At 41.2% G+C, this 27,846-nt stretch overlaps 1 long non-coding RNA gene and 1 pseudogene across 2 annotated transcripts; one reads left to right on the top strand and one right to left on the bottom strand.

Annotated features, from left to right (window-relative positions):
* The first annotated feature begins 863 nt into the window (after positions 1–863).
* Positions 864–27,846, top strand: LOC149122716 (uncharacterized). Of its 2 annotated transcripts, none has more exons than XR_016219375.1 (4): positions 864–1,436; positions 2,335–2,467; positions 24,330–24,465; positions 27,508–27,846. It is a non-coding gene; the product is annotated as an uncharacterized LOC149122716 (long non-coding RNA). The 2 variants fall into 2 exon arrangements; XR_016219374.1 differs by having other exon boundaries at positions 875–1,850.
* LOC138845103 (U6 spliceosomal RNA) lies at positions 27,211–27,278 on the bottom strand (annotated as a pseudogene).

The following is a 27,846-nucleotide window of genomic DNA, read 5'->3' as shown; positions in this document are numbered from 1 at the left end:
ATGTATTTACAGGAGAGGCATAAATCCTCAGGGAACTAAGTCTCTTGCAAACACTGCACGCAATGAAAAGCATCCTCAGCCTCAACCAAGAGCACTGCCATTGCAGAGCTGAAGGCTGATTTATCTTCCCCACCTGGTGTGAATATGCTGCGAAATAAATGGAGATAAACAGACCTTCTAGGTTAAGTCAAATTCTCCCTGGTGAGCTGCTCATTTGAGGACACAGCCTTTCTGCACTCTTGTGATACTTGCAATGGATTCAATTCAAGCCTAATTCACAGTTGCTGGCCAGCAGCTCCTGGAATGCTTCTGACCACAACAGTGCTTCCTTCGGGGAAGGTCTGCAAGAGCAGTTCTCTAATGAGTTGTGCTCAGAGCAGTTCCCCTCCCAGCTCAGCAGTGAGCTCTTCAGATTGCAAACACAGGAATCTCAACTTACTTGATGAAAGCTTGCTACCTGCTTTTCTTGCCAATTGTGGCCTTCCCAGGAATGGTGGAGTTTTGCCATAGGTAGCTCAACCTGGTCTTCAATACTCTTATTCTTAAAAAAAATACAATTCACTAAGTGGTTATCCTTGAATACACTACTGAGCCTGAATGCATTTTTACCAAATAAAGTTGCCCAATAGCTATAAACCAAAAGCCAACAACAGGCTTGCCCATCTAATATTACACTCAGCCCCGAAGTACTGAGCAGTTTCATCAGTTCCTCAGAATGTAACTACGCTCTGAGGACTAAAGATAGGACTGCCCAAATTTTAATTATCAATACACTGCACAGCTAATAAAGCAGATGCTGTCTCTGGCCCACAAAAGGAGACAATTTCCCTGCAAGGTTAACCGCAATCGGGAGACATTTTGCACCTGATGGAACCCACAGCAGAACTGCCTTGAGCCGGCTCCTCTCCTTTCCTTTCCACCTTCGGTCCTGGATGGGCCAGAGACCATGCACAGGAGGTGCCATTGGTCACCCGTTGCCCCCTGTCTACCTGCAATGCTCCTGGTAGGAAGATGCCGCAGAACAGTGATTTGTCCCATGATTGTCACTGTGTGAGATCATCCCATAATGAGAAAATGACCATGGATTCAAATGAGATATCAACCGCAGAAGCACTTCCCCCAGCATCAGTGCAGGAGGGTGGATGATGGAAGGCACAGCATGGCCAGGACTCTAGGGACCCTGCAGGACTCTGCTGCCCTGGATGCCTATAGCAGGCAGCTGCATGCGGCCCAGTGTGCCAACAGCGCCCTCCTACGAAACCTTTCCCCCTGTCTGCCCATGCAGACCACACAGATGCTGTGTCAGTGAGTAAATCAGCACCGCACACTTGGTTTTCTTGATGAGACTTGGCCTTCATTACTTCCCCAAGTGCAGCACGTGCTGCAAGCCTCAGCCAGCAGGGCCGGCGAGAGAGGTGGGCGGTCGCACTCACCAGGTCTGTCTCTTCTTCTCCTGACCCTCCTGACTCTGGGGCCTCCACCTGCATTCTAGCCCCAAGGTACAAAACAGCCAAGAAGCTAAACGACCCACATCACCGGCCTACACCGCAACTACCAGCTGCCCACCAATGACCACCGCCTTTATAGCCAGCCTACATGGGGCGGGTCTGGCAGCACTGGTCCTGCCCCAGGGCAGGAAGGATTGGCCCGAGGTTCCCCCGCTGGGCGGAGCCTGAGCTGTCCTGCAGCAGATTCTGGAAGCAAGAGAGCTGCTGATGGCTGAGGCCCTGGCTCAGAGCACACTTAGTGAGACCCCATGCCCGGCAAGGGCGCTGGGGCCCTGGACTTTCCCAGGCTGCAGTCCTAGGGTGGAGGCTGACTCGGCCCTCCTTCCCCAGCCCTGCCCACAGGTGGAGCGGGGTTCCCACAGGGCATCTTCCTTCATGGGAGCATGGGTGAACCCCAAATGCCGTGACTCCCAGTTCTGAGTGCTGGCCCGCAGCCTTCCGGGAGGGAGTAGGAGACAGAGACTTTGTGGGGAGGTGACACTTGAGCTGGGCCTGTATTTTGGGTTTGCTCTGGATGCACAACCCAGTGCGCCTGGACCTGCGGGTCTGCTGCAGGCCTCCTGGAGGCTCTGGGAGCTGGGCGTCCTGGTGGCAAGGGCAGGAGGGCGGGAGGTCGAGGCGCTGAGCTCCCGCTGGGTGCACCAGGCACTTTGGAGCTGTTCAGAGTAAGGAGTTGAGGTCACCTCCTGAACCACTGCTGGTCCCAAACTCCTGGTTTGGGATTTGCCAGAACCCTGAAGTAGGGGTGTGGTGGGGGTGGTAGTGGTTGGCTTCAATGCACTGTATTTGTGAATTCTTCAAACACAGCTTCTCCCTACTCCTGCAGGCTTTCAGGTGATTGACGAGGACAGAGTCCCTCCGCTGCAAAGTGACTGAAGTTTGGAAACTACATCCAGAACATCACAGTGTGTATTCAGCTGATCATCCTTCAGGCCTGCAGGTGGACAGCAAGAGCAACAGTAAGATATTAACTACTGTAGATACTCTCCTTTCTTTCCGGTAGACCCACCAAAAGAGAATGGGAGATGAGTACTTGAACATTGGAACCAGTCAGCATGCTAGGGTGAGCTGCCAGTACTTGGAGCTCAGGAGTGGACATGGAGAGCAAAACATGCATTGTTACTAAAGAGGACAGTTAGGCATTTTACTGTGAAAAGGGAAATCATTTAGATGTGAACAAGACACCTTAAGTAAATGTCTGTATATTTATTTTTGTTTATTTGCAAGGCAGAGAGAGCCCTTCCATTTATTGCTCATTCCTCAAATGTCTGCACCAACCAGAGCTGGGTCAGGCTGAAGCCAGGAACTCAGTGTGGGTCCCCCACACAGGTGGCAGGGACTCCAGTACTTGAGCCATCAGCTGCTGCCTCCCAGGGTTCTGTTAGCAGGAAGCCAGAAGCAGAAGCAGGGCTAGGGCTTGAGCCCTGGGCATTCTGACTGGGATGTGGAAGGCTTTACCACTATGACAAACACATGCTCCAGTAAGGTGTTTCAACACATTTGCAAAATGTAAGAATGTGGTTTTAAATATATGCTCTTCATCTTAAAAATTTGCATAATCTTATATTCAGTTTCATGATTCAATACTTATTATTAAATACAAGTAACATTTAGATACATGCTTTACTCACCAATACAAACCTCAGTAACTTTTTCACTTTGAACCTTGAATATTAGCATTCATTCAGACTGAAGTTCACTCATAAGCTGGGAATTCTGACAAAGAGACAGTAGGGAAAAAATCTAGATGTGTATCTGATACCTAAGAAGGTTCTGAACCTGATTGACAGAATCTGAGTAACTGTTCGGAGAGTCACTTCATACCTCTCCCCTCTGTAATGAGAAGACTGTGTCCTTTGGCCACTTTCACATGATGTTATGTAAATTTTACCTGAAAAGCCTTTTATAAATTCTGAAGTACCATACAGAAGCATATTATGCATTTCCATATGTGTGAAAAAAGGCAATGTCAAAGGCACAGCTATTCCAGAGAGAAGTTAGGAGGATTAGCTCAGTTTTTAAGTGTGTCAGTACCATTAAATATCAACATATTTAAAATAGATTTATATATAGAGTGTGGAGTTCATGATAGATATTGAATAAATGCACTCTGGATAATAAGCAAATATCAGAAATAATGCCACACCCATCAGTGTTTAAACTCTTCAGACAGCTCCGTGCCAGGGAAGTGCAGTGATCCCTGTAAATTAACAAAAATCAATCTGTGTATACCCATGGAAGCCACTGGTTTATATGCAGCCTATACTAGAGGTTTTTGTGTTTAGTTAAATTACTTGATTTTTTAATGAATGCTTTCAGACTGATACCTGATGCTGAGTGCCAGACAATTTTTTCTGAAAAGTATGTGGTTGAGAAATTTAAATATAAATCAGTTTATAATTTTTGTGTCTGAATATTTTTATGCATTGAGACAGTACCTGCAATAATCAGAAGACTTTTCCTCAAAAAGTTGCTACATTGATGCATCTTCATTTATGTATGTAATGTATGTTTAGGTAAAAGGAAGAGAGAGAGAGAGAGAGAGAGATCGATCTATCTTTCATCTGCTGGCTCACTTCCAGATGGCCACAATAGCTGGGGTGAGCCAGGCCGAAGCCAGGACCCTGGAAGTCTGCCCCAGTCCCCCATGGGGGTGCAGGAACCCAAACTCTTGGGCAATCTTTGCTGCTTTCCCAAGCAAAGAGCTGGATGAGAAGTGAAGGAGGTGAGTCTCAAAGCAGTGCCATAAGGCATGCTGCTGTTGCAGTTGGCAACTTACTCCTTTGTGCCACAATGCTGGCCCTGGATTGATGACATATTGAAGTGCTGCCACTGGCTTTTGGCTAAATAGGATGACTTAACATGTGTTCCACTCTGTGGAAGAGGAACAAATAAGGCAGTTGGTTGTAAAAGTTGCCCATGGAAACCACAGCCTGAGAAAGATGAATCAACTCACCTTGCATTTTCCACCTTGCATCTACACCACCCTTTTCTGGACAAACATCTGATTGTATGCCCTTGTGATGGAGGTTCTTAGGGTGCTGGAACTTTTTGTAATTTTTTTAAAAATATAGATTAAGAAGAAGGCAAATAAACAAAAAATTACAAACTGCTGCCAATACCAAGAAGAGATTATTGAGAGTAAAAGGTCACCTGTTGGAGCCAGCACTGTGGCACATCAGGTTAAAGCCCTGGCCTGAAATACAGGCATCCCATATGAGTGCTGGTAGAGTCCCAGCTGCTCCACTTCCAGTCCAGCCTCCTGCTAATGCACCTGGGAAAACAGTAGAGGATGGCCCAAGTCCTTGGGCCCTTTTGCTCATGTGGGTGACCCAGAAAAAGCTCCTGGCTCCTGGCTTCTGATCAGCTCACTCTCTACCTCTCCATATAACTTTTTCAAATGAATAAAATATTTTTTTAAAAAAGGTATCCTGCCATACTTCTTTCTTCCCTGTTAATTCCTAGGAATTAAAAATTGTTACGGGGCAAGCACTGTGGCAAAATGGGTTATAGCAACACCTGCAGCACTAGCATCCTCTATGGGCACCATTGCATGTTCTACTTCTGATGCAGGTCTCTGAAAACATACTGGGAAAGCCGTAGAATATGGTAGAAATCCTTGAGTCTTGCACCCAAGCGAGAGACCTGGATGAAATTTCCCTGACCCCTGGCTTTTTTTTTTAAAGATTTGTTTATTTATTTGAAAGAGTTACAAACACCCACCCACACACACACACACAGAGAGAGAGAGAGAGAGAGAGAGGTCTTCCATCTGATGGTTTACTCCCCAGCTGGTTGCAATGGCTGGAGCTGCGCTGATCTGAAGCCAGGAGCTAAGAGCTTCAAGTTCTCCCATGCATGTGCATGGGCCCAAGCACTTGGGCCATTTTCTACTGCTTTCCCAGGCCATAGCCAGGAGCTAGATCAGAAGTGGAGCAGCAAGGACTCAAACCAGTGCCCATATGGGATGCCCATAATGTTTTCTTTAATTGGAGAAATGTTCCTTTGATAGAATGAGTGTATGACCCCACAATATTCTCTACTTACTCATAATAGGGTCTGAGATGTAAAAGTCATGATTAATTTCTTAGAAGAAAATTTACATACCCAGAAGCAAAGAGTGAAAATTAACCTTTTGTTTTTCTCATGAATGAATCAGAGTTTCAAAACTAATACTTAACTTGTATTTTAGAGGAGTTAATGACTTAACCATCTCTTCTATTAGAAATACTACGTTGTGGCCAGTGCTGTGGCACAGCAGGTTAAAGCACTGGCCTGAAGTGCCAGCATCCCATATGGGCTCCGGTTCTAGTCCCAGCTGCTCCTCTTCTGATCCAGCTCTCTGCTATGGCCTGGGAAAGCAATAGATGGCCCACATCTTTGGGCTGTTCTGAAGCTCTTAGCATAGTGAACATATATTAGATTCTCATTATTGAAATCTTTAGAAATGTCAGAAAGCATGTAACTTTCTTTAACCATCTGAAACAGAGATGAGATCCATAAGGGCAGAACTGCTCAGCAGCCACACTGCAGGAATATGTATCTTTCTGACGATATCTTCATCTGCTTCTTGCAGTTGCAGCTAGTCTATGAGCTCTTGGTCTGTTTTCTGCCCTTGGGAGGGCCTAGGGTGCTCTATATTGTCTGTAAGGATTCAAAATTTGTTGTATATTAGTGTCTAATCATAAAATTTCCAAAGTGACAAGCTGGATGTAATCAACTATGCCAGAATGCAAAAAAAATAAAACAAAACAAAACAAAAAAAAAACCAAGAAAATACAAACATAGTGTACTGTCTATAAAGTACAGCGGTAAATCTCTATTATAGAGATACACATGTCTACACAATTCTCTGTTTCTTTCCCTCTGAAAGTCTACATTCAGCTCTCGATAGTACGATTACTTAGGAATAGATTTCATATACTTAGTTTCATAGTCAGTGAACTCGGAATTATTATTGTAGTATTGAGGATTGTACTGACTAAAACACTATGTTTATTCCATGTTAAATAACATCATCGTATCTTTGGATTCCATTTATCCTGCTACTGATGTATTCACAGGAGAGGGGAGGTGGGAGGAAAACCCAAGATCCATCAGGGTGGAGGAGGAATGTCAGAGGCTGTGGTTCTATTGTACTGCAGCTTGGGTTCTGGAAGAACACATTGATGGACCCAGATGGTGTGAAGCTAACTGAAGGGCTATGTTCTGTACAATTGTCTTTGTTACTGCATTTTCATTTATGTAAAATTTATTTCCTTCAAGTAATATATTAATTTGGATGAAAATGAAGATGTTAAGGAATTTTCAGAATGGGTCTGTTTAACCCTCATTGGCTTTGTTTTTAGGCACTTAACTCAGAAAAGAAAAGATAGAAAAATACATTTTGGGTTCTCTTCATCTGTACCATGGCACTCTTTGGTTAAGATTTGTCATTTTGTCATATTTGATTCTCTAGACTCCCTGAAAAATCCCCTACTTCATTAGATGGAGTCCGTGTCTCACCATGGCAGTGAAAAGTTTAAAATGTTCCAGCTTTGCATTTAGCTAGGCCGTGGACACATGCCATGGCACTTGCCAGCCAATTGTGTCAGGGGCATCATCTGAATCAGAATTACTTGCATGAAAACAAGGAGTTGCAGATTCTTCCAGTGAAAGTGGAGAGGAGCAAGAGCTGCAGAACATTGCCAGGGTTGAATGTGCCATGGGATGCTATGTGGTGGCTGGTGTCTGGGGTGCTGGTTCTGCAGAAGATAGGGCTTATGGGGGCTGGTGCTGTGATATAGCAGGTAAGGCTGCCTCCTGCAGTGCCAGCATCCCATATGGTCACCGGTTGGAGTCCAGCCTGCTCCACTTCCAATCCAGGTGTGCTGTGGCCTGAGAAAGCAGTAGAAAATGTCCCATGTCCTTGGACCCCTGAACCCACATGGGAGACCTGGAAGAAGCTCCTAGCTCCTGGCTTTGGATCAGCTCAGCTCTGGCCATTGCATCCAATTGGGGAGTAAACCAGCAGATGGAAGATTCTCTCTCTCTCTCTCTCTCTCTCTCTCTCTCTCTCTCTCTGCCTCTCCTCTCTCTGTAATTCTGACTTTCAAATAAATAAATCTTTTTTTTTAAAAAAGCTTATGCTTAAGGGTAGTGTTCATGGAAAATGTGTGGGACAATGTTTGGCAGCAAGATTTTAGATGAATTTTCCAACCCCTGAACTCCTAGAGATTAGAATAGACTTCTAATGCACAACTTCCACTTATGCTTAATTAGGTTTTTGTTTTGAATTGTTTTTGATGAAACAGCAAGGAATTCTGAGTTATAGACTTCCTATTTCAGAGACAGGAGAACACTGATGCCTGCATTATAATTAAATAATGCCTATCACCCTTTCTTAAGCAACAAATGATCACAGATTCTCTCTTTGCTGCTAAGTAATGAGCATGGTGATTCTTCCCACCGTAACCACCTTCCCACCTACACTCCCTCCCCTCTTCCTCCTTCCTCTCCTATTGACATGGAATGCCTTACATAGCTAGGCTGAACTTTTAATCCACTTGGCCCTAGGTGTTCATACACTTCAACTCTGTGTGATTATTCATATGCCCTTTTTATGACAAGGCTTATGTCAGAATGACAAATTATATATTCACCTAATACTGAGAGTCATCAAATTGATTTCTATTTTCTTCTCTCTTAGGCAGTTCTTGAGGGGCAGAAATATTTATTTTGTATATCATGTATTTATTCAACTAAAAGACTGACTGTCAAGATGCTGAGTTTTAGTGTCAAAGCAAATATGTTTCTAGACCCCATGAAGTTTACAGTCTGGCAAGAAAGAGCCATCTACCCCAAGAATATTGTTTAACATAGTAAATGCTGGTGTGAAGTCAGTGGATAAAGATTGAAGCATTCTTAATCTAGCACCACCTCTAATCCCATGATCTCTAATTGAGAGAAGTAATCAGAAACACAGAACTCCATGTTACCCAGTTATCTCTTTGAATTTCTGCTTAAAAATAAAACATATCAAACAACACACAAATACCTAGGAGTGCATAATATTTATATACTATCTTGATATTAAAAATAAGAACAAATAACCATGAAATAATAGCAACTTTGAATCTCCTTTGTTTTCTAGACAAGTTATAATCCTATATGGTTCTTTACAGCAAATTATTACAGTAATATACAGTACATCATTACAGTAAATAATTACAGTAAATAATTACAGTAAATTATTTTTGTCGGTATACTTCATCTCTCTCACATTTTTTCTCTTTGAGAAATCAGATTTTAAAAACTGAGACCCAAGAGAAAAGAAAGATTTTTAAGCTAGTGTTATATGTTGATTGGCTCTCTAAAAAAGATTTATTTATTTATTTGAAAGTCAGAGTTACACAGAGTAGAAGGCGAGAGAGAGAGAGAGAGAGACATCTTCCATCTTTTGGTTCACCCACCAATTGGTTACAATGGCTGGAGCTGTACAGCTCCAATGCCAGCAGCCAGGAGCTTCTTCTGGGTCTCTCACACAGGTGCAGCTGCCCAAGGACTTGGGCCATCTTCCACTGCTTTCCCTGGCCATAGCAGAGAGTTGGATTGAAAGCAGAGTAGCCGGGCTCAACCTCCACCCATATGGAATGTCCATGCTGGCAGTAGCTTTACCTGCTATTTCACAGTGCTGGCCCCTTGATTGGCCTTTTTAATGATATTAAAAAACACCGTATTTTTCTAAGCTCTTTCCATTCAGTTTCTACTTTGTAAACTCCAGATAATACTGTCCCCAGAATTAATCTAAGGTATAAATGATATGATATGAGGCATTTAACCCCTTAACCTGTCTCCTTGAATACTCAGCTATGTTAGCTCTGTGTCCATTCTTCTGTCTCTGTACTAGATGAATAAAAAGACAGTGTAAAATGATTTGAAAAGAACTATAAGGAGTCGGTGCTGTGGTGCTGCTGCCAATTGGGGAGTGAACCAGCCGATGGAAAACACCTCTCTCTCTCTCTCTGTCTCTGCCTCTCCTTCTCTGTAACTCTGACTTCCAAATAAATCAATAAATCTTAAAAGAACTATAAACATCAATAAAATACAAATGAAAATTGTATTCTCAAAACTGGATATTAACCCATGCCTTCCACACCTCTGTTAAAAGTTACATTCTATCATAGTCATTTATGATTTCTAGGGCCAAAGTAGTAAATAAGATTTTTCTGGAAGAGACAGAGGTTATGAGGGAGCCAGGATTTGGGGTCAGTTAGCAGCAGTGAGTGTCACTCTTTCAGATTTGATTCAGGAAAGGAAGAATAGCAACTGATCCCTGAGATTTTGGTGTGGGAAGGAAAGGAAGGAGGGACTGAATAAAAGCAAAGGCCCTCTGGTTGTGGGCACCCACCCCCGACTGCAGCCTTTGGGGAGGGCCAGCTGGTGTCTCTATGAATGCTGCAGCCTGGACTCCATTTCCCAGAGTTCCCAGGAGCTCCAACCTATTCTGCCTTCCAAATGCCTGTGCCCATGTGCCTGCTAACAGCCAGTCCCTGGGGGTCTGAGTTGGACCAGAGGGAGTTCATTCCCTGATCAGGGTCAGCCCTAGGGGCTGTGCTGCTCCTTCTCTGGCATTTACTGCAACTCCTGCTCTGCACGTGCAATCCCAGGCAGTTTCCAAGTGTTCACCCGAGCCTGCCTCCTGCTGCTTCTTCCCTCTTCATCTTCTGCCTGTGGGTCCCATGTACCAGGGACTCTCTTCCCCACACTGCCCGCTTTGCTCCCCATGTTTCTAGAAGAAAGCGTACCTGCTCCAGGGACTTTCTGCTGCAGATTTGACATGCAGTAAGGGGTGGGGACATGTGTGGGAGAAGGGTGGGTGCCAGGGCACCAGTGATCCTGGCAATTTCCCCTGAGGTCAGGGCTGGGACCTGGGCTGTTCTGTCTCCCACCTCTGCTTCTCAGGCTCCCAGTGCCTGGACTCTCTCCTGCAGAACCTCATCCAAACTGTCCCTAATGTGCTTTATTTAGTGGTTACAGGAGAGAGAGGGCAGCGTTCTGGGAACCTGCATATGCAGGGAAGAAAGGCAGAAAGACTCCCACTCTCTACAGTTAAATAAGCTGGGTTCCCACTGTGGGTGTTTTCAGAATGCAGTCTGGCCTGGTCTCTTGATGTTTCCTGGGCTGGTTCCTGCAGGGTGGGGCTGGATGGTCTTCAGCAGGGAGCCTGGGGCAGCAGAGGGGTGGGAAGGAGGATCTGACAAGGATCTGCCCCACTGCTCTCATCCTGCACCTCATCTTCCTGGTGGGGAGCAGTGTGAAGCGTGAATAGCTGCTTTGTGCCTTGATCCCTCTCAAGTATTAATTATCAGATTTTCCCAATGTGGAATTTGAAGCTGTTCCAGAAACCTGGGGTGGGAAAACTCCCTTCTTTCAAACAGGCACAGAGACAGTGGAGGATCCAAGGAGTTTCTATTAATGGCCCTAGGCACAGCTGGAATGATTTCCTGAGAACTCAGCATCAAATTCAAGTTTCTTAGCTGTTACAGCATTGGTGGGTTTAAATGGCAGCCTACATGACTTAGGACCACAATTTCCAATGGTCAGTGGGTCCAGTATGTTTGTAAAAGAGATGCCAGGGACAGATTTATTAGGACAGATTTATGACTGGAGTTTACAGAAGCAGAACTTAGGATATCTTCCCTCCCTAGACAAGATTTCAGTGGGCAGCTGTTTCACTCGTTAATTGTGAGCATCCACTTTTAAAGGTTTGTGTTGGATGGGGTCCACTTCTCTTTCTTTGATGATGTATTTGGCTGCTTTTCATTTTCTGTCTTCAGCTATCTCTTCTCCTGTTAGCAAGGCTGTCAACTGTTTTGACCTGCCACTGATCCCTTTGCAAAGTGAGAAGGGAACTAAAATTAATGCAAGTCTACTGTGTTGTCAATAACTGGAGCTACATTTTTAAAGATTTATTTATTCATTTGAAAGAGTTACACAGAGAGAGGAGAGAGACAGAGAGAGAGAGAGAGAGAGACGTCTTCCGTCCGATGGTTCACTCCCCAATTGGCAGCAACAGCTGGAGCTGTGCCAGTCTGAAGCCTGTAGCCAGGAGCTTCTTCTGGGATGAAGCTGCTTTTTGAAATAATTATTTATTTAATTGAAAGGCAGAGTTACAGAGTGGCAGAAACAGAGATCAATGGCTGGAGCTGTTTGGATCCAAAACCAGAAGCCAGGAGCTTTGTCCAGGTCTCATAGGTGGGTGCAGGAGATGAGGGATTTGGGCCATCTTCTACTGTTTTCCCAGGCCACAGCAGAGAGCTGGATGGGAAGTGCAGCAGCCAGGATCCCAACCGGCACCCATATAGGATGCTGACACTGCAGGCAGTAGCTTTACCCACTATGCAACAGTGCTGCCCACTAACGGGAGCTCATTTAATCTGAGTATGCATAAAGTGGAGAATTACAGCATCATAAATACAGATAAGTTACAGTTTTTCTCTGCGCAGTACTTTACAGTTACCCAGTGATCCACTGAGAATCTTACTTTCCACACTGTGTAAATAAGAAGGTCAGTTACTTGTCTTATTTTGGGTTCTGTGTTTAAACCCATGACATTTTTGACATGGGAGGATATTAGTTCTACAATTTCATAGAGACTGGTCTGTGGAAGCATCGATAGAAGTTATAACTGTGAGAGTGGTAAGAAAGAAGAAGGGAAGAAATAAGTGCCCCTTACGCCACACAGAGGTGTCCACAAATGGAGTAGAAGATGTGCCCTTGAAAACTATGGCTGACTTTCTGGGACAAACTGTATTTGAGTGCTTCACATGTTCTGATAGAAAGGTGTTGCCACCAGGTTATTAGTATATTTATTTAGTTAGTTTTTAAAGATTTATTTATTTATTTGAAAATCAGAGCTACACAGAGAGAGAAGGAGAAGCAGAGAGAGAGAGAGAGAGAGAGAGAGAGGTCTTCCATCAGGTTCATTTCCCCAATGGCTTCATCATTGTGAACTTTGCTCAGTTCCTGACCTATACCTTTCCTTTAACCTAGTACTTTGCCATGTAGTAGCCCATGAAAACTGCAGACTGCATAAATGAATGAATACTTGGAGGGTTGTGATTTCTTAGAGGAACATCATGAGACAGAAGGAATAAAACAAAACAAAAGTATCCTCCATATATAGAAGGTATACTGTTTTTACAAGCCACAGAGAAGAGGAAGAAGCAGGGAAGTAGTGAGACTGGAAAGTTTGTGGCAAAGGTAATAGGCACTGGTCAAGAATTTAACAAGCCCATTAGGAAAACATTAAGGTTTCCTTACTTCCATGTAGACTCTGCCCTCTTATGGTGAACAGGGTCCTCTAAACCCACTTGTTGCACAAATGAAAACCCAAGCATTGTCTTCTCCCACAGATGGAGTCTGCTATTGGTTTTGATTTACATTTCCCTAATGGCTAGTGATATTGGGCATGTTCATCTATGTCTTGACCATTGAGATTTCTTCTTCTGAGAAACATCTATTCTGATCATTGCCCATTTCTTACGTGTACATTTTGCTTCTTGTTTGGAGTTTTTCCAGTTCTATATATGTATGTTCTGGCTATCAATGTTTTGTCATAGTCAGAGTTTTCAATGTTTCCTGCCATTCTGTCCATTGTATCTTCACTCTGTTGATTACTTTGTTATGAAGATGTATCTTAATTTGATATGCTCAAATTTGTATATTTTATTTTGTTACTTGTGCTTTTGGAATCTGACCCAAAACTGTTGTCTATGCTAATGTTTTACAGTTTCTCATAGGTTTACTTACGTTTTGGGTTTTTTTTAACATACATAATTTTATTACAAATTTTTTTTAAAAAAAACAACACAGAATGCAACATCCTAACAAAAAATCCAAATTTACAAATGATATAATTCCTACAACTTTGCTGTGCTACCATACACAAGTCAAGAAATTAAAGAAACCATTAAATATTTAGGAACATTCAACATCAGAAGCTTTAAAATCTAACTGTATGTAGTAGCCCCTCAAAAAGCTACAATCTGCATTTTTTAAAAAAAGTATTTTCTCTACAAAGAATCTTATCAGCTATACAAAAATCTGTACAGTTTTTTTATACTGAAGCTAATATTGAGCTGCACTTGAATTCACATTCTTAGCAAAACAACTGCCTGAGCACACACGCACACTCCACACTCATCATTACAGGATAGCCATTTATTCTTCACCTTCATCCTCTTCCTCATCATCTTCATCTTCTTCCTCTTCCTCTTCTTCCTCCTCATCTTCAGGTTCATTCTTCTTCTTTGAGCCTGTGGGCCTACCAGGGCCCTTCTTTCCCGCTTCACTTTTGCCCTTGGCACGGTATGCAGCAATATCCTTTTCATATTTCTCCTTTAGCTTAGCTGCTTTCTGTTCATATGGTTGTTTATCTTTGGCTGACTGTTCAGACCACATCTCACCCAATTTTTTTGCAGTGTCCCCAATGGACAGGCCAGGGTGTTCACTTTTGATCTTTGGGCGATGTTCAGAGCAAAAGAGAAAGAAGGCAGATGGTGGTCTTTTAGGAGCATTAGGATCCTTTTTCTTTCCCTTCTTATCACCCTTGGGAGCAACGTAATTTTTCATCTCCCTGTCATAACGAGCTTTATCACTTTTTGCCATATCTTCAAACTTGGACTTTTCCTTTGCATACATGGTCTTCCATCTCTCCGAGCATTTCTTAGAAAATTCTGCGAAATTGACCGAAGAGTCAGGGTGTTTCTTCTTGTGCTCTTCCCGGCACGTCTGCACGAAGAAGGCATAGGAGGACATTTTGCCCCTCGGCTTGTTGGGGTCTCCTTTACCCATGACAACGGAACGGCGGCCACCTGGTGCAAGTTGTTCCTCAGACTCCCGCAGAGCGGCCAGATCCAACGGCATTGCTTCCTTCCCTCAGCTCCGGCATGAACTCAGGATGTGAGGGCGATCTGGCTGCGACATCTGTCACCCCATTGATCGCCAGGGTTGCTTCAGCTGATCTGGCTGGCTAGGCGGGTGTCCCCTTCCTCCCTCACCACTCCATGTGCATCCCTCCCGAAGCTGCGTGCTCAGTCGAAGAGGACGACCTTCCCCGCTAGAGGAGGACCGGTCTTCGGTCAAGGGTATACGAGTAGCTGCACTCCCCTGCTAGAACCTCAAAACAAGCTCTCAAGGTTTTGGTTTTATATTTAGACTTTTAATTTACCTTGAGTTGCTTTTACATAGTGTATGAGGTGTTGGGGTATCTTTTCAGGCTTCTACATATGGATAATCACTTTCCTTTAAACCATTTGCTAAAGGGATTCTTCTTTCTCCTGTTTGTTTTATTTCCTTTATTAAATAGGGGTTGGCTGTAGAAAAGTCAGTTTATTTCAGCTGCCTATTTTTTCCATTGAACTATGTGTCTGTTTTTCCAACAGTGCTAACACTGCTTCTATTTTTTTAAGATTTCTTTATTTGAAAGGCCAGATGCTTCTTCCAAGTCTCTCATGTGGGTGCCAGCACCCAAGAACATGGTCCATCTTCCACCAATTTCCCAGGTGCATTAGTAGGGAGCTGGATTGGAAGTGGAGAACCTGGTCTTCTAGCAAGAACATATGGGATGCATGCACAGCAGGACAAGGCATTAACCTACTACACCACAGCATCAAACCCTTCCTTATTTACTTCTGCTGTGATCTTTCATTATTCACTTTTCTACTGCCCCACAACTTGACTCATTCCTGTTTTTTTTTTTTTTTCTGGGTCCTGGAGGATGGTAGTAGGTTGCTTCTGGGATATCTTTTTTGTGTTAGTAGATACTTGGTAATCTAAAATCATAGTTTTTACTTTCTATATTTCTCTGCTAATCACAAGGACCTTCTAGATGACAGCAGAAAATGCTAGCAGAAATGAGGATATATTAATTTGCTAAGAAAATACCACAGAGAATATGATTTAAATCATGGAATTTTACTTCTCAGAGTTGTAGAGCTTGAAAATATCAGATCAAGGTGCTAATAGGCTCGATTTTTCCAGAAGCCCTTCTCTGATGTGACAGACACATCTATCATTTGATCTGCTTAAAAGCACTTTCTTCAGGTAGAGTTATGTTGGTGGTTAGCACTTCAGTGTTTGAGTTTTAGGGAGGCACATTTCAGTCCACAACAGCAAAGGGGCCCTGTGGTCTACTTCAATGACAGCCATCTCTGCGGAGGACAGAAAGTGTGAAATCAGCATTAGGAGTTCTCACAGTATTACTGTCAGTGCTATCTCCATCAAATGTGCATTCATGTACACACAAACAAAACTACCTGTACACATAAACACATTCAACAGTGGAAATGCCTGATGGTTGTGTACAGGTAACATCAATATAATAATCCATAAGATGGCCTATTAGCAGACATTAAAAGAGAATTAGAAAGAATGACAACAAAATCTGCAGTTACCTATATTTATGTCTATATGTATGATATTCAGTATTTATCGTTGCTAAAAGATGAATACTGATGTGTGGAAATAAAAGCTAAACCTTACCTTGCAATATTGCAGCCTAGTCTACATGAAAGATGTCTTCCTAAAACCTTTCCCTGGGCCCACTCTGTGGCATAGTAGATTAAGCATCCACCTGCAGCACCAGCATCCCACATGGGCACCAGTTTGAGTCCCTGCTCCTGCACTTCCAATCCAGCTCTTTGCTAATGGCCTAGAAATGCAGTGGAATATGCCCTGAGTGCTTGGGCCCCTGCACCCATGTGAGAGACCTGGAGGAAGCTGCTGACTCCTGGCTTCTGGCACCTGGCTTCAGATCGGCCCAGCTCCAGCCATTCTGGCCATTTAGGGGTGAACCAGTGGATAGCAGACCTCTCTTTCTCTTCCTCTCTATATCTGTCACTCTGCCTCACAATAAATAAATACATCTTTTAAAAATCTTTCCCTTTTTAAATTTCTTAATTGTTTTAAAGATTTATTTATTTATTTATTTACAAGTTGAGTTACAGACAGAGAGGAGAGCCAGAGAGAAAGAGAGAGGTCTTCCATCTGATGTTCACTCCCTAATTGATTGCAACTGCCAGAGCTGTGCTGATCCGAAGCCAGGAGCCAGGAGCTAGTTCCAGGTCTCCCAGATCGGTACAGGGGCCCAAGGACTTGGGCCATCTTGTACTACTTTGCCAGGCCATAGCAGAGAGCAGGATCAGAAGTGGAGCAGCTGAGTATTGAACCGGCCCCCATATGGGATGCTGGAGCTTCAGGCCAGGGTGTTAACCTGCTCCACCACAGCACCAGTCCAACATTTTAAATTTCTGATACTCTAAAGTAGCAAAGGACTGCATTACATCTAGGAAAGATGTATTTAAAAATTATAAATCTAGTGCATTTTAGCAGAAGTCCTAACAAATACTTCTGATTTTCTCAACATTATGTATAAATAAATGATAGAATGAGTCATTGTCAGATTAATAGAAGTAGTTTGAGAGGATTGTCTCTCTTTCAATTGTGTTGAATAGTTTGAGAAGCATTCGTTCTTTAAAAGACTTGTAGAATTCAATAGTGAGGCTGTCTGATCCTGGACTTTTCTTTCTTGGGAGGGTCTTTATTACTCATCCAATCTCTGTCTTGGTTTTTGATTTGTTTAGCTTTTCTATGTGTCTTCATGACTCAATTTTGGTATATTGTGTATGTCCCTGAATCTGTTGATTTTTCCTCTAGGTTTTCCAATTTGTTAACCATCACAACAGATGCCCGCATCATATATTGCAGTGCTAATCTGAGTTTTGGGTACTCCACTTCCAAATCAGTTTCATGTTAATATCCCTGGGAAGAAATGGATAATAGATCAAATTCTTTCCTTCTTGTCATCTAATTTGGAGAACTGTAACCTCAATGGGGACTTGAAACCTGGTCTTGCACAGTTGTAGCCATATAGAAAGTGAACCAGCAGATGGGATATCTCTCTGCTTCTCTTTCCTTCTCTCTTTGTCTCTGTGTCTCTCTGCCATTTTTTATCATATTAAAATATTTAATTACTTATTTGAAAGAGTTACAGAGAGAGGGAGAGACAGAAATCTTCCACCACCTAATTCATTTTTGAGATGACTTTAATAGCCAGAGTGTGGCCAGGTTGAAGCCAGGAGCTTTTCCTCCGATGTGCGTGGCAGCATCCCAGCACTTGGGCCAACTTTCCCTGCTTTTTCAGTCCATTGGTAAGGAGCTGGATCAGAAATGGAATAGCTGGTACTTGAACTGGTGCACATACAGGATGGCAATGTAACAGATAGCAACTTTGTCCACTGCACCACAACCACCAGCTCCTCTTTCTGCCTTTCCAATAAATAAATCTTTTGAAAAAGAATTTAAGGTAGTAAAAGTCATCATGACTGAGCAATGGCAAATTTATTGAAGTGATCGACTTTCTTAAAGGTCTATTTATGAATTTGAAAGGCAGCACTAGAAAGAGAGAGTGGGAGAGATGGATCTTCCTCCTGGTTTGTTCACTCCTCAAATGGCTGCAATGACTGTGGCTAGGACAGACTGATATCAGGAGCCAGGGGCTTCTTCCAGGTCTCTCACATTGGTGCAGGAGCCCCAATATTTGAGTCACCCTGTGCTGCTTTTCCAGACACATTAGCAGGGAACTGGATCCGTTTGGAGCATTAATGTCTATGATACTCTCCTTGCAGTTGAAGGATTTAGAATCCATTTTGATTATGGGTGGGCTAAGTACAACAGCTCCCAATTGTCCAAGGTTTGGATTAGATGGGTTCTGAGAAATTTTGTTAAAATAGTTATTAATCATAACTATCAGTTTAAGCTTTTCTTACCAAATTTTCATGTTTGCTGATGTTTATATCTATGGGAAAATTGGGTCTCTGGATTGCAACCAATGAAAGCATCCAGACTAACAGTAATAAGGTCAACAGTCAGCAGAATTATGTCCAGCTGAACTGAAATAGCTTTTCTTATTTGGTAGAGGGGTTACCTCCTGCATTATACTGACATACTGACATAGACAGTAGATATTGGAGCCTGTCTCTTCTGCCAAATGGAGAATGCCGCATTTTGATCCATCGTATATATATTTATATATTATAATATATATTATATATTTCTATACATAATATGGAATTACATATAATTATCATAAATATATAATATATAATTATATAAATATTATATATGAATTTATTTATATATAAATATATAATTATTTCTGATCCAGCTCCATACCAATGGATTGAAAAAGCAGTGAAAGATGGTCCAAGTGCCTGGGTTGCTGCCACACACATTGGAGGAGGAGCTCCTGGCTTCAACCTGGCCACACTCTGGCTATTGAAGTCATCTCAATAATATATATATATATAATATATATAATAGTTATAGTAAATTATATAATATTATCTGTTTATAATTATTATATATTATATAATATATTATATGATAAAGCATAATATATTTTATATATGAATATATTTATATACATAAATATATATAAATAAATGTAAATATATATATATAGAATTTATTTACGTATTTGACAGGTGTACTTACAGACAGTGAGAGGAAGAGACAGAGAGAAAGGTCTTCCATATGCTCATTTACTCCCCTAATGACTGCAATGTCTGCAGCTGGGCCAATCTGAGCTAGGAGCTTCCAGGTCTCCCACATTTTGGCAGGGACCAAAGCACTTGGAACAGCTTCTACTGCTTTCCCAGGCTATTGCAGAGAGCTGGATGGGAAAAGGAGAAATGGGGACTAGAACTGGTGCTCATATGGGGTGCCAGCACTGCAGGTAAAGGATTACACCACTGCACCACAGTGCTGGCCCCAGTCTATCCTTTATTAAGGAGATCTCAGTAATCATGTTCAGGTATTGCTGTCCTATATTCATGGCCAAAGTCCTAGCAGGCAACATGGTTTGGAGAATCGTAAGCACAAGGTGTGTAGGAGACTTCATTTCTCATACAGCACAGTTAATAACAAGGTTCCAAGAGGGGAAATTACTTGCATCATAGTCTTTGAGAACTAATGGACATCACAGGTGATCTAAAGAATTTAGAAGGTTTGTGAGCCCCTAGAGTGAAAAAGTCACAGGGAGCACAAGGACAGTGCCTAGAGTTTATTTTGATGGATTTTAGCCCCTTTCATTGGAGGGAGGCGCGAAGAAGCTGGACTGATTAGTAAACCTCAGAAGTGTCTTTTCAATGTGAAGGCAAACTGAGACTGAGGGGTTTTTGGAAAAACGTTGAACAAAAGACATTTCCCACACTTGGTTAAAACACATCATTTATCTACTGATTTTCATCAAATCTGTTAACATTAGGTATAAGGTACAGTGGACATGGTGGATGGCATATAGCAATATGATTTTAGTAATATATCATGAGGTGCTTTTTTTAAATGGATTTAGCAGGTAAAATTGGGCTACCTAATGGGATGTAGCTGGAATAATCACCTTTTTGTTAAATAAATCTGAGGTAATAAATGTTAGTGTATGAAGACATTGAGTTTTCTGTTATTGGGCCTTCTTGGTTATTTTAATCTGGGATCTGCGAATTCTCATTTTCTTTATTTTATTCCTCATCATGTCGGACCAACTCTGCTGCTTTGGGGATTTTTTTAGTACATCTGACATTTGGAAATTTAGACAATAGTATAGTTAAAATGAGATGTACCAAGTAAAGTATTTTTATTCTGATACATATTTTGGAATTCTTCTAAAATTCCTATTGAGTATCCTTGTTAAATTTAGTTGCATCCCAGGTTAAGACTTATTGGAGGCAGGCGCCATGGCTCAATAAGCTAATCCTCCACCTGCGGTGCAGGCACACCAAGTTCTAGTCCTGCTGGGAGAGCCAGATTCTGTCCCAGTTGCTCCTCTTCCAGTCCAGCTCTCTGCTATGGCCCAGGAGTGCAATGGAGGATGGCCAAAGTGCTTGGGCCCCGTTCCTGCATGGGAGACCAGGAGGAAGCACTTGGCTCCTGGCTTTGGATCAGCGCAGTGTGCCAGCCGCAGCACACTGGCAGCAGCGGTCACTAGGGGGTAAACCAACAGAAAAAGGAAGACCTTTCTCTCTGTCTCTCTCACTGTCCACTCTGCCTGTCAAAATAAAAAATAATTTTTATAAAAAGACTTATTGGAGCCACTTTAGTGATTATACCCATGAAACTTTGTTAATTAATGCAAATAGAACCTGGGAAAATTCATGTATATCTTATGCTGTAGAGACTTAAGATTGAACATCTTTTTTTAATCTTTTTTAATTATATAATTTAAAAACAAATTTTAGATTTTTTTTTTACTTTACTAAGTCACAGCTCTGGCCCCATTAATATGACTTAACAATGTTTTTTCCTCTCAGACTCATCTCTATTGTTTCAGTTAACTGCATGCCTTTTCTTTACATTCAGATTCCCTCAGCTGTCAAAGCTTATTCATCTTAATTCTGTTGTTCCTATTTCCCTCCCTTTTATTCTGTCCCTAGGCTAATTGAGGTCATGATTCTCCATTCCTTCTGTGTGGTGTCACAGTAGGCTTGAAGTGTTCTTTTTCTCTTCTGATTTCTAAAGAAAGAAATTATGTATTCCCCCAGTTTAGATATTTTAATAATGCACTCTAAAACAAAGGTTAAATGTTCTTAATTTGACAAGAATTTTCAGGGCCAGTGGTGTGGCATAGTGGGTAGAGCCACCACTTGCAGTGCTGGCAGCTCATATGGATCCAGATCTCTGCTAAAGCCTGGGAAAGCAGTAGAAGATGGCCCAAGTCCTGGGCCCCTGCACCCATGTGGGAGACCTGGAAGAAGCTCCTTGCTCCTGGCTTTGGATTGGCACAACTCTGGCCATTGCAGCCAACTGGGGAGAGAACCAGTGAATGGAAGACCCCTCTCTCTTCTCTGCCTCTCTCTGTGCAACTCTGACTTTCAAACAAATAAATAAATCTTTTAAAAAAAGAATTTTTTCTAATTTTAGATTTGTTCTACTTCATTGCCACTTCAGGGTGTGTGTAAGGAGTGCATATCCAGTTTTTCTATTTTGGAATTTTGGGATTTTGTATTAGCTCTGCTGTGTATTCATTTTTCTTGAGCATTGGTGATATCTTCTCCTTAGTTGTATTAAGAGAGAGAGCAATAGCCCTCATGTCTTTTTAGGTAAGTAAGACATATTAAAAACAGAGCATTCAGTATACATTCATAGTATTTTGACTTGTTCAATTGATTTTCCTGAACTCCCTTGGATATTCTTGGTCTTTGCTGTACAACTTTCTATACTCATTAATTCTTTGATATTCCCAAATCCAGAAAATGAATGACTCAACAGCTGTGTTCCTGTATTTGCTGGGACTCAGGGTAAGAAGCAAAGTGGAGGTGTTCAGGAATCTAAAGGTACATGCTACATAGCAAAGCACATCATTTCCTATACAAAGTGACTGGGAAATCCAGAATCTTTTGCACACATATTGGATCCTGAACTATTACTGGACTATTCAGTAAGATTTTAATGTATTTATTTTCTGTGTGTGTGTTTGTATTTCTAAATAAACTCTGCTGGGCTACTTAACATTAACATGTATTGCAGAATTCTTTCATCAGTTTTTACTTTTAAAATGTTTCTTTTTCAGTTTTATGGGAGAGGGTAGAAGTTTTCTGCTATGTAACTGAAAATTTATTCATTCATTAAACTTAAAAATATTTGTTGGAAATGGGTGGAATACTATTAATTCTTGTGTGATTTTCATGAAACTAAATACATTCTCTATTTTGTTTTGCTTAAAATTTCTGCATGTGTGGACTTCTTTTTTCCTTCTTGCCCCAAATCCCTTTGTGTATTGGGATGGCAAATGGGTTTTACACTGGACAAAACATGTTATTTTGGCAAAGAAGTACTTAGCATTCCTGCTTCAAGTATTCAAATATTGCATTGGAAATCAGTATATTTGTTTACTGTACAAATGTCCTTCATACAATTTTGTAATCTTCTGGGATGGGAGAGGAAGCAGGAAATAGGAGGATTATGGGTGGGAGGGATGTTTTGGGGAGGGGAAGCCACTGTAATCCAAAAGCTGTACTTTGGAAATTTATATTTATTAAAAAAATTAAACAATTTTGTAATCTTCATCTTCCTTTTTATTTCATCCTTTTTAAAAAAAGATTCATTTATTTTACTTGAAAGTCAGAGTTACACAGAGAAGGAGAGAGAGAGAGGGAGAGCAGTCTTCCAACCACTGGTTCACTCCCCATTTGGCCACAATGGCTGGATTTGTTCCGATTCAAAGCCAGGAGCCAGCAGCTTCTTTTGGGTCTCCTATGCAGGTGCAGGAGCCCAAGGGCCTGGGCCATCCTCTACTGCTGGATAGTAAGTCTTACTTGCCTAAAAAGATGGATAGTAATTTGAGTAGCCAGGACTTGAACTGGCACCCAATTGGAATGTCAGCACTGCAAGCCACAGCTCTACTTGCTACTCCACAGCATCGGCCCCCTAAATTCTTATGAGTATTGCTACACGATTGGAATTTATAATTGATAATGCTGAACAATTGAAACTGTCTTATTTACAATTGTAGGACTGGATATGGCAGTTTTACTTGAAGTAAAGTATGTAGCCTGCTTATTGTATGATTTTCGGAAAAGCATGTATTTATATATAACAGCAGATCTGTTAATCATTTAAAAGTGAATTGTCATGATTACCCAGATGTAAAGAATGCAATATGTGCTAATGAGTTAGCAGTCACAGACATTTAGAATTAGAGGGATTTTAGAACTTTTTCAATACTGCAGTTTTTATGAAAAACTAATAATTTTTTTATTTGACAGGTAGAGTTATATACAGTGAGAAATCAGAAAGGTCTTCCTTCCATTGGTTCAGTCCCCAAATGGCTGCCACAGTTGGAGCTGTGCCCATCCAAAGCCAGGAGTCAGGTGCTTTCTCCTGGTTTCCCATCCGGGTGCAGGGCCCAAGCACTTGGGCCATCCTCCACTGCCTTCCCGGGCCATAGCAGAAAGCTGGACTGAAAGAGGAGCAACCAGGACTAGAACACTTTGCCCATAAGGGATACCAGCACCACAGGTGGAGAATTAACCAAGTGAGCCACGGCGCTGGCCCCCGATAAATTTACTCTTAACAAAATATCAAAATATCTTATTTAGTATAAAGTTAGTAGTGAAAAAGAGACTACCTTGTTGAACACAGAAATTTGAGATTATATTTCTTGGTATTAATTTGCATCTTAAGGCTTATTGCCTAGTTCATTTCAACATTTCAATCTAATATTACTAATAATATCTTGTACTTAGTGGTTCGCTGTGTGCCAGACAATATTCTTTTGATTTTTTAAAAGATTTATTTATTTATTTATTTGGAAGTCAGAGTTACACAGATATTGAACAAGAGGAAGAGAGAGAGAGAGAGAGGGGTCCTCCATCTGCTGGTTCACTCCCCAGATGGCCTAAAAGGTCAGAGATATGCCAATCTGAAACCAGGAGCCAGGACCTCTTCAGGGTCTCCCATGCAGATTCAGGGGCCCAAGGACTTGGGCCAACTTCCTACTGCTCTCCCAGGCTATAGCAGACAGCTGAATGGAAAGTGGAGCAGCCTGGACTTGAACCGGCCTCCATATGGGATGCCCCCACTGCATGCAGTGGCTTTACTAGGTACACCACAGCACTGGCCTCAAGACAATGCTCTAAAATGATGCATTAATTATTCCCAAATATTGAAAAGTGGCATGGTACACATTTGAATGTGTTGTTTTGTACTAGTTGTAGAGACAGTTTAAAATATATTTATATTTAAAAATGTAAGCTTTGATCTAAAGGTTTACTTTCCCTTAAGGTGCCTGTTTGGAAACTGAGAGATCATTGAAGTCTCAAGATAGAGTACAACTGATCTTATCCAAGCCTCCTTTATCACATGAGGATGCTAAATGCCAAGCCCAGAGAAGTAAAGTGAACTGTTCAAGGTCACATAGGTAAGTTGTGGCAGGGATAATTCTGTATTAGCATTAGGTATCCTGATACATAGGCCACTGTTCTGTCAATTTTGTACTCCTTCTGGAGTTAAAGATTCTAAGTTGTGGAAAATTGAATTTGGAAATTTAGTGGTTGCTATGTTGTTATGGTGAGAAATTTCTGTGTATAGCTATGAGTTGCTTAAATTTTATTCAATATATTTTTCTAGTATGTTTGCTATTTATTTGAAATGTATAACAAGTAGCTTCATCTATTTGCCAAAAGAATTTTTTGAAGATTTATTCATATTATTTGAAAGTCAGAATTACACAGAGAGAGAAGGACAGGCAGAGAGAGTGGTCTTCCATTCACTGGTTCACTCCACAGTTGGCCTCCATGGCTGGAGCTGTGCTGACTGGAAGGCAGGAGCCAGGAGCCTCTTCCTGGTCTCCTATGCAGGTGCAGGGGCCCAAGGACTTGGACCATTTTATAATGCTTTCCCAGGCCATAGCAGAGAGCTGGATAGGAAGTGGAGCAGCCAGGTCTTGAACTGATGCCCCTATGGAATACCAGCACTGCAGGTGGCAGCCTCACCCACTATGGCACAGTGCCAGCCCTTGCCAAAAGAATTTATAGAAGCTATTCCATATATACACTTCACAATTATTTAGTTACTTGACACGAACTATCCCTGCATATTTGAAAATTTTGAATGGTATCACTTGGGTTTTAAGAATGTTATATTTTAGGTCTCTTAGTATTTTTAGTGATGATGTTTTAAAGGCCCTTTCTGTTTTATGAAAAATGATAAGGATTTTGTTTTACAATGGCCATAGTATTACTACTTAAAGCAATAGATTAAATAACACTTTTAAACAAAGTCATTTAATACTGAATTCTAACACACTGGTATATTTTAAAGTGAGAAACCGGATTTCTTTCAGATATTCTAAAGAAGAATGATAATCAAAATTGAAGACATCTACAGTTTTTAATCACTTGTTTTAAATATTGGTCATAATGGTCCAATTTTGAGTTTAATTTTAATTAGCTTTTAAATGATTCAATATGTTTTATAGAAAAAATTCGGAGAACATAGTTATATACTCAACCTCCCTCCCTTCTTTTTCCTTCTTTGTCATTTTTTTTAGCTTATGAAATGACATTTTCAGTTTACATTACATTAAAAAGGGTTGTTGAGTCAAGGGACAAGTTTAACAGGCAAAAAGCAAAAAGATCCTAATTTAGAGGGAATACAGACAATGGCTCTAAACAATATTTGAATATCACATCTAAACAATATTTGAATAAATTGATAAATATTTTAATTTCTCCTACTAAAATGCTCAAAGTCTGTAATTATTTATCAAATATTAGTGCAAAATTATGGATTTAAATGATCCCAAAAAGTGATGAATTTTTGTGTAATAAAGTCCAATTTTTGTCAAGGCTTTTTGACAGTCTCACAGAAAACTTATGTTTGTGAATGGGAAGAATAATACCAAAATATCCATACTACCAAAAACAATTTGCAAATTCAATGCAATCCCAATCAACATACCAACGATGTTCTCAGAGCTAGAAAAAATGATGCTAAAATTCACATAGAAACATGAGAGATGCTTAACATCTAAAGCAATATTATAAAGCAAAAAAAAGCTGGAGACATCACACCATATTTTAAGACATATTACAGGGGTCAGCACTATGACAAAGCAGGTAAAGTCACCGTCTGCAGTGCCGGCATCTCATATGGGTGCCAGTATGTTTCCCAGCTGCTCCACTTCTTATACCCCTCTCTGGTATAGCCTGAGAAAAAAGTAGAAAATGGCCAAAGTCTTTGGGCCCCTGCACCTGCATAGAGACCTGGAAGAAGCTCCTGACACTTGGATTCAGATCAACAGAGCTCCGGCCATTGTGGCCATTTGGGGAGTAAACCAGTGGATGGAAGACCTCTCTCTCTCTCTGCCTCTACCTCTCTGTAACTCTGCCTTTCAAATAAATAAACTGCAAAAAAAAAAAAAAAGAAGAAGTGTTAGCACTGATATAATAACAGACACATAGTTCAATGGAAAAGACTTGGTAGCATAGAAATAAACCCAAATTTCTACCAGCAACTCATATTTAACAAAGGAACTAAAATGAACTGGAGAAAGAAGAATCTCTTTCACAAGTGGTGCAGAGGAACTTGATTATCCATATGTAGAAGCCTGAAAAGAGACTCCAACATCTCTTACACTATGTGAAAGTGAACTCATAGTGAATTAAAATGTAATCATAAGACCCAAACCCAAGTAAACATAGGGGAACTCTAAATATTGTCAACACACAATAGCTTTTCGGTAAGATTCCAATAGCAATAGTCACAAAAATAAAAACAGAGACATTTGAGTATATCCAACTAAGATACTTCTTCACAACAAAGTAAACATCAGAGTGTAGATACAATGAACAGATGGCAGGAAAAATTAAAACTCTGAATGTTTACAGATTTCCAGAACATTTACATGAATTGGAAAAACTCCAAAAAATACAGTGAAGAAACATCTGAATAGACATTTCTCAGAAGAAATGTAAATGGTCAAAACATGTGAATATGCCCGATGTCACTAGCCATTATGTAAATATAAATCAGAGCACCATATCAGTCTCCAACACCTGTGGGAGAATACAACACTCAGGTGTTTGTGTGTGCAGCAAGTGGGTTTAGAGGACCCTGTTCACCTCTGGAGAGCAGAGTCTACAGGGAGGTAAAGAAACCTTACTGCGCAGGGGCATGCTAATCTTCTCTGTATCGTTCCAATTTTAGTATATGTGCTGCCAAAGCGAGCACATGTGCTGCCGAAGCGAGAAAGAGATGAAAAGAATTTATCTCAGCTAGCCACTAATATTCAAGAAACAAGGTCTTCAGGAAAGCCAACTCAACTGACATTTTCATGTCATTGTTAAATAAAGGAAAAATTATCTAGGTTCAGCAATACGTAGTTTATAAGAGAAAGACTACAGAGTAATTTCCTTGGCATAGAAATAACTTTGTCATTTTTTTTTTTTTTATCTATGAGGGCTTGCTATCACCACCACACACCCACATCCCATATACAAATGCCTGGCTTGAGTGGTAGCTTCTCTGCTTTGAGGCAAGTTTCTGCTAGTGTGCACCCTGGGAGGAGACGGAAGATGGCAGAAGTGCTTGGGTCCCTGCACCCAAATGGGACATCCAGAATGAATTCCCAGTTCCTGGTTTTGGCTTGGTCAAGCTTTGGCTATTGCAAGTGTCTGGGGAGTGAAACAGTGGTTCCCTCTTCCTGTCACTCTGCCTTTCAAATCAATAACTGTTGTTGGTAATGACTAATAATGATATTCACTGATTGTCAAATTTTGAATCTATTAATTATAGACAA

Source organism: Oryctolagus cuniculus, chromosome 13 (genome assembly GCF_051225735.1).
Source record: "Oryctolagus cuniculus isolate XC-2025 breed Fujian yellow rabbit chromosome 13, ASM5122573v1, whole genome shotgun sequence".
Lineage (NCBI taxonomy): Eukaryota > Metazoa > Chordata > Mammalia > Lagomorpha > Leporidae > Oryctolagus > Oryctolagus cuniculus.
The sequence above is the reverse complement of the archived record's forward strand: the minus strand, read 5'-3'. Positions and strand labels throughout refer to the sequence as shown.